This window comes from Thermobia domestica, chromosome 18, assembly GCF_964235325.1.
Source record: "Thermobia domestica chromosome 18, izTheDome1.hap1.1, whole genome shotgun sequence".
NCBI classification, from domain to species: Eukaryota; Metazoa; Arthropoda; class Insecta; order Zygentoma; family Lepismatidae; genus Thermobia; species Thermobia domestica.
In genome coordinates, this window is record NC_137471.1 from 109,650,466 (window position 1) to 109,665,453 (window position 14,988).

The 14,988-nt window shown below is 40.4% G+C and overlaps 2 non-coding genes across 2 annotated transcripts; both read left to right on the top strand.

Moving 5' to 3' along the window:
• The first annotated feature begins 2,491 nt into the window (after nt 1-2,491).
• Nucleotides 2,492-2,610, top strand: LOC145676264 (5S ribosomal RNA). The gene has a single exon (XR_014129360.1). It is a non-coding gene; the product is annotated as a 5S ribosomal RNA (ribosomal RNA).
• Nucleotides 2,611-2,787: 177 nt separating this feature from the next.
• Nucleotides 2,788-2,906, top strand: LOC145676235 (5S ribosomal RNA). Its single transcript, XR_014129331.1, has one exon. It is a non-coding gene; the product is annotated as a 5S ribosomal RNA (ribosomal RNA).
• The last annotated feature ends 12,082 nt before the right edge of the window (nt 2,907-14,988 follow it).

The following is a 14,988-nucleotide window of genomic DNA, read 5'->3' on the forward strand; positions in this document are numbered from 1 at the left end:
ATTTCGCGCTCGCTTCGCTCGCGATCAGCAGAGAAAAGAGGACGTGACGCACCCCTAAAAGTGTTGGCGACCGACTTGCAGAATGACGAGAAGTTATGTTAATAAATATATCCCAGAGTGTTTCGTAACTCGCCCTTGGTCCTAATGATGAAGCGTTCTTCAGATGGCCCCGATGTCTCCACACATGATACTATGCGACTTCTTTTCACGAGGCTCTCAAAGATCACGTTTGTGTCCTAACATTCTCTGCAGATATGACACAGCTGCGATAGCGGATCACAGAAGCCTTTCCTCTCCTTACAAGAGACGTGTTCATTCGAGTATGGGAGTAATTCGACTATCGATCAAATATCTCCCGTGTCACGATAGTAGTCACTTTCAATTCTTCTAACGAAGGTAAGAAAAAATGCTATACAAACTTCCTTTCGGTATATAAAGGATTAGGGGCCCAGAGAATATTTTCTTTCAAGAGGATACATTCTTTTTCGAACACCCTGTATATAGATCCTCTAATTATAACTGCAAACAAAATGTTGATTTTGCAATTGCTTCCATGAGAGAAAATTCTGTGCACTTTCTTTCTGAAGGGCCGGGCCTAAACGTTTTCCTTAATCATTAAATTTAGTAGTTATCTACAATTACATAGTTTTCCATTGTTCTCAAAATAAAGATTTTTCTCTATGAATTGTTGAATGTTGCTAGGGATATTGAAGTAATTCTTTTTAGTGTTTTTTTCTTTACAATAATGTACTGAACGCCTGCATTAAGGAAGTTCGTGTGTCCATCTTGCAAAATGTTTCGTCTTTTTTCATGCCCACTAAGGTAAATATTCATTTTGCTCTTTTCTCTGTATGCAAACCACATTTCTTAAAGGCAACATTTTCATACAAATGTAGTACTAAAAACTTCTAATTGGCAACATCTGGGCTGCGAAGAGGAAAAAGAAAGAAATCTCGTACGTATTCGCGCGCAATTCGGAATTAGCCAATGAAAAGCACAAAAGCGGCCACCATCTCTCTCTCTTTCTTATTAACGGTTTTGTACTTTCTGCAGTTCTATCAGTGCTGCTAACCTCTTACTATATCATTGAATATGTATGTTTATATATATATATATATATATATATATATATATTTTTTTTTTTTTTTTTTTTTTACAAAAAATCATACTACTACGGAATAATATTAAATGCCTGTAAACCCTCATTTCTGTTTGCACTTTCTGTTACACTACCTTCCCCGAACTTCTTTCAAGTTATTAAGTGCAGAACGGGGAGTTATACATATTTACTTGCGCTTTCACAATATCTGCACATTGTGTAATAATAGGAGACGTATAAAATAAAACTATATACTAATATATATACAGTACACATTCCACTATCCGAGGCTTTCCTTTTCTTTTCTTGCTGACGATAAATTACGCTTTTAGAAATGTTGTCTGAAAACAATAAGAATATGTGCAAAAAATACAATCAGAGGTAGAGGTCTTTAACAGGAAATAAGCAAGGGAGTTGAAAAATTTTTTATGCATGTAAAAAATATAGACATGAACCAACTTGTGAAATAAAAAGACCAGAAAACTACTCTTTCTAAATTATGTGTAAACTTTTTACCGAAAACGAAAGTTGCACGAAAGACTTTTGTCCCTTTTTTGGCCTCCGGTGCTTGGGGTCCCTGGTTCAATCCCAGCTCGTGCCGTGTGAACTTTGTCGTGCATAAAGACCGTGCTCATGGGTTTTCTCGGGTTTCTCCCGTTTCCTCCCACTTTCTTCATTCAGTACTCATCATCACCGTCTCCTTTAGCGTAACCGGTATAAGTATGGGACGTAAATCTAAAGATTTCATTTCATTTCCCTTTTCTGCTCATACTGCTGATTATGCGCGATTATGCCAACATCCAACTCCGCGGATAATCGTGCGATTACTGTATATACAACTAATACAGATACGTAATTACATTATCAGTTACAGTATCGGTTTTTATTTACTAATTTGCCTCACTTTATTTGCATCCCTGCAGTAAATAATTCTTATCGATAATAGTTAAAATGTATATTACATTTTAGTGCTTCACGACTGAATGATCATCTGCCTTACGTTATCTCGCAGCTGAAGAGGATGCTACACTGAAAACTACCTTGCGTTATAAAGGGTAAGTGAAACATATCTTAAAAATATCTTTCATACATTTCATTGTGTACATTAAAGAATGTAAGTTTGCCTTTTTCCTGTAATCAATACTTAATAAAGGATTTATTTTTATTTATTTATATACAATTTCATACGTGGTTCGTGATAGTAAACTCGATAGGACACAGTGGCACTATGAACATCCGAATCACTCATCATTCGAACATTCAAATATTTATTCGAATATTAGTATATTCCAAGTAATGTTAACGACGTTAATATGCTTGCCTTTATAGTTAATAATGTCAATTCTTACTTAAAACATACCTCCTTAACAGGACATTGAAGAAAAGGTAGTTGCCAACGGCCATACCATGCTGAATATACCGGTTCTCGTCTGATCACCGAAGTCAAGCAGCATCGGGCCTGGTCAGTACTTGGATGGGTGACCGCCTGGGAACACCAGGTGCTGTTGGTATACTTTTTCTAATTTTGTTTTTCACAAAGACGAATATTCTCACATCGTTCACCACGATAATTTCGTAATCATGCATTACTTAAAACAATTAGCAACGCTTTGCACGCGCTGGTCTTTTTGAGTATTCACCGACAAACCTACGTAGCTACAATAACTCACTCGAAGCCATATGCATTCGCCAACGGCCATACCATGCTGAATATACCGGTTCTCGTCCGATCACCGAAGTCAAGCAGCATCGGGCCTGGTCAGTACTTGGATGGGTGACCGCCTGGGAACACCAGGTGCTGTTGGCATCTCTTTTTCAAATTTCATTATCCTTCAAGTACGAAAATACTAGAAACATTAATTTTATAGTACTTTCAAGAGATAATTTATCAACATTATTTCATAGCGATTAATCGATATTCTAAGCGTTATACCCACTATTTCTTACACTAACAGCCTGTTTATTTGCACGGCACATTAAAATAACCTGATTTCCGATCCGTGTGCACCTACTACTATACTTAACACGGAATGTATTACCACTTTTTAAAAGTAAATTATTATGACTAAGTGTAGATCTCCGGCGAGTAAATGCCTTTCGTATACAAGCACGACACATCTCCGCTATGTGCTTTACTTTTTTACTAACAGCATATAGAAATTGGATTTCAAGGTGTTTCTACATAACAGAATGAAGCAAATTTCGTGATTTAACTCTTTCGAATAATGTGTTGGTCCTGACAAGGACCGTTTGAAATGAAAAATCTTGAAGAAGATTTTTACTTAGAGCTTGTGTACTTGGTAACAGCCTTCGTACCCTCACTTACAGCGTGCTTGGCAAGTTCACCAGGCAAAAGAAGGCGCACAGCTGTTTGGATTTCCCGGCTGGTGATAGTTGACCGCTTATTGTAATGGGCCAAACGAGAAGCTTCAGCAGCAATACGCTCGAAGATGTCATTAACAAAGCTGTTCATGATACTCATAGCTTTGCTAGATATGCCAGTGTCAGGATGCACCTGCTTCAAAACTTTGTAGATGTAAATGGCATAGCTCTCCTTCCTCCTCCTCTTCTTCTTCTTATCTCCCTTGGAGATATTCTTTTGGGCTTTACCAGCCTTCTTTGCAGCCTTTCCGCTAGTTTTTGGTGGCATGATGACTCACTCGTTCAGCAAAATTAGATGTGTCCGCCGATTTATCGACTTCATTTAAATTACAGTACGTGTTTCAATTCGCGCCAACTGCCTTGCTTTTCATTTGATGCACTCGGGTGCACGCTTGAAGTAGTAACAAAACTGACTTGATTCATGGGAGGCCGCATACAGCCTCGGGAAATCAGTGAGAAATGCAGTCATTTACTCGCGCTCCAACCACGACACCCGGAAAACGTGTTGTACATCTACGCAACACTAACGGTACTTATCATACCTACGAACGGGAGATTCCTGAGGATCCCAGAAACTTCAATACACAAGATATTGTAGGCAATGACACGACGTGCGCTTGGTGTTCAGGCCCGCACTTAAGATCACATCATAGGGATATCTACGGAGAACCTACTACACCATTGAAGACCATCTCCTCTTCTCCCTCGACACAGCAGACCCCACCAGACTACAGTAAAATGGCGCTTCAAATGATACAATCCGTGTCTCAGGGGAACTCCACCCCCTCTACCTCAACCAGTCCATCAAGATCAGATACACAAGATGCAGAATTTCAGTTACCAAAGAAGACTTGCAAACCATTTGCAGAATCTGTCACTCCGGTTCCTACCTCAAACAAATTTGCGGCTCTTACAGGAGCCAACATCGATCCAGAACCGATGGATGCTACTAACGAAACATCCAAAACTTGGATGTATATATACAACTGCCCGTATTATCGGGGTTATGAACTCATAGCCAAGATACAGCAGAAATGCAAAGAAACCCCCACCTTTCGCCTAATGAAAGGTTTCATCAAGATCAAGTGTACTCTACAGGAGGACTTTTCTGTTATACAAGAAATCTGCTCAGAAGAAAAGCTCGAATACGCAACAGAAATACAGAAAAAGAATGATGTCGTCAAAGCAGTGATTCGTCACTTGCCCCTTGACACCAAAATTGAAGCCATCATTTCAGAACTGAAAGACAAAGGTTATCCTGTCCTTTCTGTCATACAATTATCTAAACGGAACATTCAAGACCCGTTTGGGAAGACTTTCTTCCCCCTTTTCTTAGTGATAATGAGAAAAACACTACGAGCCACATCAATTTTTAAGGAAGACTTACTACTTCATATGAAGATTCGTATTGAACCATATCGTTCTAAAGCATATTTACAATGCTATAAGTGCCAGCGTTTTGGCCACGGCCAAAGCACTTGTAAAGCACATCCCCGATGCGTCAAATGTGCCGGTGACCACTGGACTTTTGAGTGTAAAAAACGAGACCAGCTCACGCCTGCTACATGTGTTAATTGCACGGGAGATCATTCCGCAAACTACTCCGGATGTCCCAAAATTCAACGTCTTCTTCAGGGGAAAACCAACAAGACCGTTTCATCAGAAACAACGCAGACTTCCACGACCCAACAAATCACGCAGCCTATCCAGACCTTCTCCAACACAGATGACGGGACCTCATGGCCCCCTCTTCCGAAGAAAGATACACTTCCTTCAGTACCAGAAGACACTGCTGCTAACTCTTTCAAGGATCTTCTTCAGCTACTGAAAGACTTTGAAATCTTCAAATTACTCCCTCTCCTCAAGAAGTATATGCCGAAACTGAAAGAAGACAAAGACGTGTTCAGCAAGCTGTCAATCTTCATTGACATGCTTAGTGAATTCTTCAATTAACCACGACCTTTCCATACATACAGGATCACACCCTTATGAGGGCCACTCCAGGCCACCTCATTGGTTATCGCCGCTGCCAATCAGGATTCTTCCAAGCTCCCAGTGCTAATACTCTCTCATCAGCAACGACCAGACTCACAGCTGCTCAGGCGTTATGCAAGACTTCTACCAGACTCCACATTCCCTGGAAATCAGCGACAGTGGCTGGTTTGGTTACTACTTCATCTGTTAAAACTTCATATGCTCACACACTTCAAATAAGAGGCAGGGGCTTTAGGTAGCCCGGAACTCCGAATCGACTGAATTGTCATGATAAACTGCGGAAACTGCGGAAGCCGCAATTCCTCATCTAATCATCTGATCTTCTCAAGAAGTTCTTGCAGTGAGAATGAAGTTTAACGCCGAGAGAAGAGAAGACGCCGTGACACACCAGTAAACCTTGCGGTGTTAACTGAGGTGTGCTCCCCAACAAAGTGATCTCAGAGCTGAGATACTTAAAGACTCTGCATTGAGTCAATTAGAGAAGAGAAACTGTGTTTCACTGTGTTCTAATAAAGAAAAATTCACAACACATTTAACACACACCGCTTCCTGTGGAAATAGGCATTGTTTTTCGTCGGCTGGACCCCCTATTGTGAGTCAAGCTTCGCGCTGGCCATATAGGTTGTACAGCCTTTGGCGACAGTCGGCTGACGAGAACGCAATACTATCTCCCCGGGACAGCTTAGAGAAGCACAAGACACTAAAAATTTAGAGACTAACGGGCCCTTTGAAGGACCAAACCACCCCTATAGTGCAAAAGTGACATTGTGTGTACTCAGAAAGTGTGGCCCTTTTCAGGACCAAAGTGCAAAGTGTTACCAAACATGCCGCGTCCAAGGAAGATGACTCCTACCCGGAGAGTGCCAACCGTGCAAGACAAGACGGAGCGAGGGGAAGCTTCGTTCGAGATCACCAACCCAGATGCCTCAATAGATTTTGACCTGCTAGTAACGCTAGTCAACTTTAGCGGAGGGTTCAAAAGAGGAAGGGACATTATGGACCTTGTAGCAAGTAAGATGGACCTAACAAACGTGAAGATGAGAAAAACTGGACACAGGGAAATTACTTTTCTTTTTTCCAATCTTGTTACAAAAAATATGTTCCTTCGGCTATTCAGAGCTTCCGAGTTCGGCCCACAAGCGTACTTCGTGGAAGATGAAGAAGCCAACAACACAGAAGAAGAAGCCCAACAAGAGAAACACGACAAACAAGACCAAGATAAGAAGAAACCAACAACGCACAAAGACGAACCTTCCTTAGAAGAGAACAACACACACCAAGAAACCAATGAAGGAAGAGCTCCAGAAGAATCGAACGGCTTCACCCTGGTGAAGCCAAGAAGACAGAAGAAAGAAGCCAAACAAGAAGAAAAACAAAAGCACACCGGCCCTCTTCAGGACCAAACACCCAGAGAAAATCAGAAGACAGAGCAACGATCACCCACAAAAGCCAGCAACCAAACCCACTCTTCACCCCTGCCACATAATAGAGAGAATCATGATGGACCAATAGCTACAGCAGAATCCAGGAGCAGAACAAATCAAAGCAGAAGAAACAGCACCACCTTTACATGCGTCGTAAAAAGTGTACCAACTAACTTAGATGTGGAAGAAATAAAGTTGGAACTTAGGAAACAAAAACTCAACATCCGGAACATCACAAGAATCAAAACGGACAGAGGCCCAACACCCTTGCTGAGAATTTTCTCTGACGATCCACAGCAAGTGAACCAGCTACTAGCAACCGGAGTGAAGATACAACATAAACTATACAAAGTAGAAACTTCGAGGACGCTCCCAAGGCCGATGCCATGTCATAACTGCTACCAGTACGGGCACCTGAAGTACTGGTGCAAAGAAGAGAGAGTATGCAACCGCTGTGGCAAACAGCACAAAGAAGAGTGCAACAAACAAAGAAACAATAACTTCTGTGCCACGTGCATCAGCGATTCACACCGTACTGGTAGCAGCAGTTGCCCAAAAAGACCGCCAGCGCAACAACCAAGACGACCGCCACCACTAATAACAATAGAAGACAAATCAGATCCAACCACCGGCTCTTTTCAGGACCATCAGTCACCACAAACGCCCACAACAAGTACAGAAGAAGAAAGCACCAGTGAAATGAAGAAATGGATAGAAGCAGCAATAGAAAAAGCCACAAACAAAATAGTAACTTGGACGACATACATACTCACAACAACCACAAGTCAACAACAACGCAGAAACCTCACAATAGCCATAACAGCAGCGTCCAGAAAAATCTTCGGAAATACAGTCAACGCAATTACAACCACTACAGGCCAGATCTACATCAGCAACACCTACGCAGATACTGTGAAGAGGAATCCAAACTTAGACAGACCACCATTAAAGCAGAAGAAGCAGTGCGGAGATAACAGTGTAGAGCAGGGGTAATCAACGCAACTGGGACTGATGCAAACCGATGACGACCTGGCGAGACCATGGACAATGAATACAGATATGCATGCTTAAAAAATAACAGACTTCCCTACTAACAAAACACCTCCCAATTACAGACAACACAGCTAGTGTAACATTTACAGATAGGTTTTGTAATTTAAATTAAAATATAATTTATTAATTTATTAATACAGAAATTTTTACATGGATTTTCACCACCCTTCACAAGTGGTTTTGCCATGTAAATACTATTGCATGCAGCATGACCGATACAGGGGGCTTTTTCCTGGATTCCAGGTTTTTTGTCCCTCTATCAGGACAATAAAATCTTCTTACGCGCTTTCCTGTCTTCTAATTTACTCTTCTTTCTTTCTATTTACACTTTATTCACAGATACGCGTGTAAATGTCTTCCGAAAAGATAGAAACCGCGAGACATACCCACCGACAGCGCTTTAGGCTACTAATTGCATGGGGGAGAGGCATGTAGAATGTTGGTTGATGCCTTACCCACTATCCAGGGCGCGGGCTTTCCCGAGGGGCGTCCTTATTTTTAACTTTCTGTTTCTGGAGGCCGCAATTTTTCCTCTCATCTTATTACGAAAGAATATTGAACAATGTCTGGTCGCGGCAAAGGTGGAAAAGTCAAGGGAAAGAGCAAGTCCCGCTCCAGCAGGGCTGGCCTTCAATTCCCAGTAGGCAGAATCCATCGTCTTTTGCGAAAGGGTAACTATGCCGAACGAGTTGGTGCTGGCGCTCCCGTGTATTTGGCTGCAGTCATGGAATACCTGGCAGCTGAAGTTCTTGAGTTGGCAGGCAACGCTGCTCGTGACAACAAGAAGACTAGGATTATTCCACGTCATCTGCAGTTAGCTATCCGTAACGACGAGGAATTAAACAAGTTGTTGTCTGGAGTTACAATCGCTCAGGGTGGTGTTTTGCCCAACATTCAAGCTGTACTTCTGCCCAAGAAAACTGAGAAGAAGGCATAAATGTAAGACCTATATCTCATACAAATCGGCCCTTATGAGGGCCACAAACCCCTTTATAGAGGAGATTTATGATTGAAATGAATTGTTTTCGATATACAGACTCATCAAAAGTGTCTGAGATAGTTGCTTAGTGTCATTCGAAATTCTCGCTGCTATTCGATTAATTAGTATGTGTAGTCGTCGATCGTAATTGAAGCCCATAGGAAGTCACACTAACTTTAGAATACTCCAAACAGCGATGTGCTTAGTTCCCACTACATTATTAATTATAAGATCATTACCTTTTGTATTGTCGCTAGCTACATTTTTTTGATATTTGCGTACATCGGGCTCATATTACCCAGAGGACAGGACAGTCGAGCCCAGATTCTCAGCAATGGAAGAAAACCTCATACCACATATTCTCATGTACTTCATGCTAGACAAAGGAATTTCCAACATTCTTAAAGCACTCATGTTTCTCTCTTGCGTTGGCTTGGCTGAAATTACTCTGTTCAATATGTTCTCGACATTTATTATTGTTCATTACTATGCCCCAATGACATCATGAACAGAGCGGATCAGAAAACTTTCCTAAATTTCTTTTGCAACATAGTAATGACATTAAATGCACACTTAAGTACGATTTATTCTTTGCAAGGTCGATATTCATATTTGTGTGATATGTGTTATATGTATATGGTTTGTAATACGCAACTACTCTTATTCTCTGATCTCAGAACTCATTTGCTACTGTGCCCAACGAGCGAGCCTAGGTTTCTTGTAACTACTGCCTTTCTTTAGTAAATAATGTGAAGTATACAATGCATTAACCTACATCTCATATTTGTATTACTCTTTATTTTAGTAACCCGCTACGAAGTGTCATTAATTTACATGTAAATCACAATAGACACTACCGCAAAAGAAAAAAATCGAACCCAAGACCACGTAAACAAGATAAAGGACAAGATTCAGGTTTCTAACGCATTATTCGCCCCTCACAGCACAGTATAGAAGTTGTATAAGCCTCTATACGTACATCCTACTGTCAGAACAGAAATTCCGACTTGCGTTTCGCATCTCTCATGCTCGCTACTTCCAACAAATCGCCAATTTCCAACCAGAACCCCTTCTCCAGCATTAATACTGCTACATGATATGAATACGTATACATGAACGTACATAATGTAAAAAAAAAACGTATGATTTTCTCAAATTAATCTCTCTACGTCTGTAATTTTGTGTGCATCAAAAGGCTTTAATGTAGTTACAAGAATTCTTATAATCTAACAGAAAATCGCACAAAGTAAATCTTTCCCTTTATATAAATTTGTTGGCTCTGAAAAGAGCCGTTTATGCCAATTTTATATCCAAAATAGGAGGAACCCCAACTTAACCTCCGAAACCGTACAGGGTTCTTCCTTGCCTTTTCAAGGCATACACAACATCCATAGCTGTCACTGTCTTCCTCTTGGCGTGTTCTGTGTATGTAACAGCATTTCTAATTACGTTCTCCAGGAATACTTTCAATACTCCTCGGGTCTCTTCATAAATGAGACCAGAGATACGCTTCACACCACCACGGCGAGCAAGACGCCTAATAGCGGGTTTGGTGATACCCTGGATGTTGTCACGAAGAACTTTACGGTGGCGCTTGGCACCTCCTTTGCCAAGACCCTTGCCTCCTTTTCCACGTCCTGTCATTTCGATATGTTACTGCTTCGCTCACCACACACGAGAAATACAAGCCCAAGCAGCCCAAGACTCGTGGTTTTGTTCCTTCGATCATGCAGGGAAAGCACGGAGGAAAAACACAAAACGTGTCTAAGCCAATGAGAACTGTCCTTTTCGACTGACTTTATCCAATGAGAAATAGCTTGATTTAACGGTTTTGCTCTTTATATAACTTGACTTCATTCAGCGCGCAATTATTTGAAACAAGTCGTGACAGTTGCAATGGCACGTACCAAGCAGACAGCTAGGAAATCTACTGGAGGCAAAGCTCCTCGAAAGCAGCTTGCCACCAAAGCTGCAAGAAAGAGTGCTCCAGCTACCGGTGGAGTGAAAAAGCCCCATCGTTACAGGCCTGGTACTGTGGCTCTCCGAGAAATTCGTCGTTACCAGAAGAGCACTGAATTGCTCATCCGCAAGCTGCCCTTCCAACGACTCGTCCGAGAAATTGCACAAGATTTCAAGACAGATCTTCGCTTCCAAAGCTCAGCTGTCATGGCTTTACAGGAGGCAAGTGAAGCTTACCTTGTAGGGCTTTTCGAAGACACCAACTTGTGTGCTATTCACGCAAAGAGAGTCACAATCATGCCTAAGGACATTCAGCTTGCTCGCCGCATCCGTGGGGAACGTGCTTAAGTTTGAAGTTCTGGCACTGAGTTCAAAAACGGTCCTTTTTAGGACCAATACACTACTTAGAGATGCTGTTATCCTAACAAGGATCTTGTCCATACTTGTTATCTTTTTTTTTTAAATTCTCACGCCGTATGTTGCATAGTTAATACATCTACCTTCGTTTTCCTGTCGTTTCGTATATCATCCTATCTTTCAAGTATATTCTTTAGTTTTCCCCTATGTTTACCGATTGATTATCTTCGTTTTATGTGGTCAAGGGTTCGATTTTGCCATATGTTGCATAAGTTAACTTCGATTCAACCACTGTTTGCCCTTCTCAACGTTATTAATCTGATAGAACTCGCAGGCGAAATATGTACTTCTTCCAAGGTAGCAAAAGTAATATTATTTTGTCAGAGGTCGCTGCTGTTGAATGCAAACGTTAAACTAAACTTTCTTTAAGTGTCTGTTTGTACTTAACATCAGTTCAATTGTACACCTACATTTCTGCTGGTGTTACTATTTTTCTTTATAGCAATATTACGAATTATAAGACGGTATCCGTGGTTATTAGCGTGTTCCCTTTTCCTAACACTTTCTCATTACACCAGTATTTCCATCATTCATTAGGCGTAATCACCCGTCTCCTTTATCATAAAAATCATAATAGTACGACGTTAAATTGAAACATAGTCTACTTCACTTTCACGAGTTGTAATAAGTTCGAACATTTCTTTCACCCCAGCCTTGAAAAGAGTTGATTTTAGTTTAGTGTCCCTTTCAGCAGCAAGGCTGTTTCAAACGTGGACCTACTTATTAACGTGCAATGCGAAACATTTGAGCTCCCACCGAGAATCGAACCCAGTCAGCCTGCAAAAGTTTTTCTAACAAATGCATTAAGTGCGTTTTCTGTACTGTTTCGCTACTTGAAGATAGGAACAAGGAAAAAGTAAGTGATCACAAATTGACATTACGTAATGTGTTCCCCATTTTTTTTCGAGTACACCATTCTTGACACCCGTGAAAGCTTTCTTTCCCCACCCTCAATTCCCCTCTGTTATAAAGCACTTACATCAAGAAGTGCTTCGGTTAAAAAGAAAACTCAAAGTCCCTTCCGTGTATACTATACATTGCTATGAATGAACATGTGATAATGATAGGAAAAGCACAATTTTACTCTTCTCAAAGTATTTGATGGCTCTAAAAAGAGCCGTTTTAAAATGTCAGATGATTTACTGACACATTTACTTCTTCTTTGGTGCAGCCTTCTTAGCACTTTTCGGTTTTGCTGTAGCCTTCTTTGGCTTCTTGGGAGTTTTTGCCTTCTTCACTTTAGATGGTGATTTCTTAGGTTTGGGAGCAGCAGCCTTTTTCTTTTCACCAGTCTTCTTGGGACGTTTAGCTGCTGGCTTTTTCGCAGGCTTCTCCTTTGATGCTGATCGTTTCGCCTTGGTTGAAGATCCACCTTCAGGCTTCTCCTTCAGCGATGAAGCACTAAGCTTAAACGATCCAGATGCACCTTTTCCCTTGGTCTGAACCAAAGACCCAGAAGCAACTGCACTTCTCAAGTATTTCTTGATAAATGGAGCAAGCTTCTCGGCATCCACTTTGTAGTTCTGAGAGATGTATTTCTTAATAGCTTGCAGTGAACTTCCTCCCCTTTCCTTCAAATTCTTGATGGCGTTGTTCACCATTTCTGATGTTCTTGGATGAGAAGGTGTTGTTTTTGGTTTCTTAGGCTTTGCAGACTTCTTAGGAGAAGCCTGTGCCGGGGCTGCACGTGCTGATGCCGTATCTGCCATTGCTTTCTGCAATAAACTCAACGATACTGAAGAATGAAATTTTCGCTGGCAGGCAGCGTTGAGTTTGGTTACGGAGCGCGGACCGGATAGAAAGCACTTGCTGAGGCGGGCTGAGGTAAACAGAAGTTCGTAGTTGCCACAACGATAAGTGTGTTTCCTTCTATTTTGATAAACGATTTTTTTCAGGTATTCAATGAATGCACCAGATCCTATTCTTCCTTACTGGCTAGAAGAAACTTTATTCCACATAACTCAAAAGGCATTTGTTTTTATTCGCTTTTCTATTTTATGTTTCAGTCATTGCTAAGTCGGTCACACTACTTTTTCACCCTCCTTGTGCTTATAATTTTCATAATTTAACATGGAAATACTTATCAATAAATAATTATATTACCATGGTAATTAACTTCAATCCTTCCTGTGATTATACGCAAAGTACCATCTTCGTACTGCTTACTATAGTTCAATGAAGGGAATCTATAAAGTAACGCGTGTCGCACACATCTGCCTTGCAAACTCCCTGGCCTACTTCCAATGTATAGACTTTTATTTCAAATCCTGATTTAATTTCATAATTTTCTGTAGATTTTAACATTTTATTACCCAGCTTCTTAATACGAATGACAATCAAGCCTAAATATTTATTCCCTTTAACTTTATTTTTCTTTTTTATTTTGTGCCTTGTTTCATATTTGTTCTTACGTTAGCAATTAACGCACTTACCGTAGTTATGTATGAACAGGTTGTTTCTATATTTATTTTATTCCAAATAAATTAAATATATATACGGATTATTTTATGGTAGTTGATATTTTCTGTTGTTTCCTACGTGAATTGAGAAAACGCACGGACTTTCGCCTAATTCTTGTGCTACTTTCATATGTCTGTATCTGTCGAATGCTGTCGATCTGTCGAAATGTGTATTACTATCTGTCGATTCATCGAGTGAACTGAATTCGTTAACCATTTCACCAGGCGCGCATGCATTTTTTTTTTCTTCTAAGGGATCCAAGCTTCGGGGGGCAAGGTTCCAATACTACAAGCCACTATGTCTATATACTATTATTCTGCATTCGAAAACACGATAAATATTCAACTTACTTTTTCACAAAAACATGATACAGACAGAGTACAGATGAAGTGTAAGATCAGATTTATATTGATGATACATCAATATTTTCCCTGTTAATAACTACATTTAATGAGAAAGTCTGCAAATGTATGTTCACTTAGGAACTTTTGCGAGGAGTCCGCACCCGGTGGACACCCCGTGAGTACGCCTCTGCACTTGACTATACTTCGAATTATACTGCAAACAGTTGTATTTTAGTTTCCCCGTTTAGTTCATCGATATCATTAACACAAAGAAAATAGATGTTATAGATGCGTATTCTCAGTTCTCGCTTTATATCCGGACGTCTGCAAAAATCTACTCCTTTTCTTTCTTTCACGCATCCACCAAACTAACAATGATTTGTATTATAATATTTGCGCATAAAATGTATATCTCATACCTTCCATGTTCTCAAGTATTCATAGACAAAAACGGTTACTTTCTGCGAACAAATTGTCCAAACACAGTGCAAATGTCATCTATAGATTGTCCTGGTTCCGTCTGCGTGTACATAACAATGCGTCATAATCATACATTGCACATTAAGGATATCAAATAATCTTCCCAAATTCCTAGATATGCCTGGCAAAAGTTCCGCGTGTTGTAAGGATATTACATTTGTACTACCGACAAGGTGGTATCTTCCAACATTGAAGTTCAATAAACCCCAAATGTGTCGGATATAGTATTTGATTTCTTGTCTCATTGTTTGCGTCAGAGATGTCTTCTCAAGTTAGGATTTACGATACATACAGGATGAGTTGTATATATTGTTGCTGCCAGCTCTATATTAATCCCATATTTGTAAACGAATAAAAACAGTATTCTAATTATAACAATGTGCTCACAATTAATTT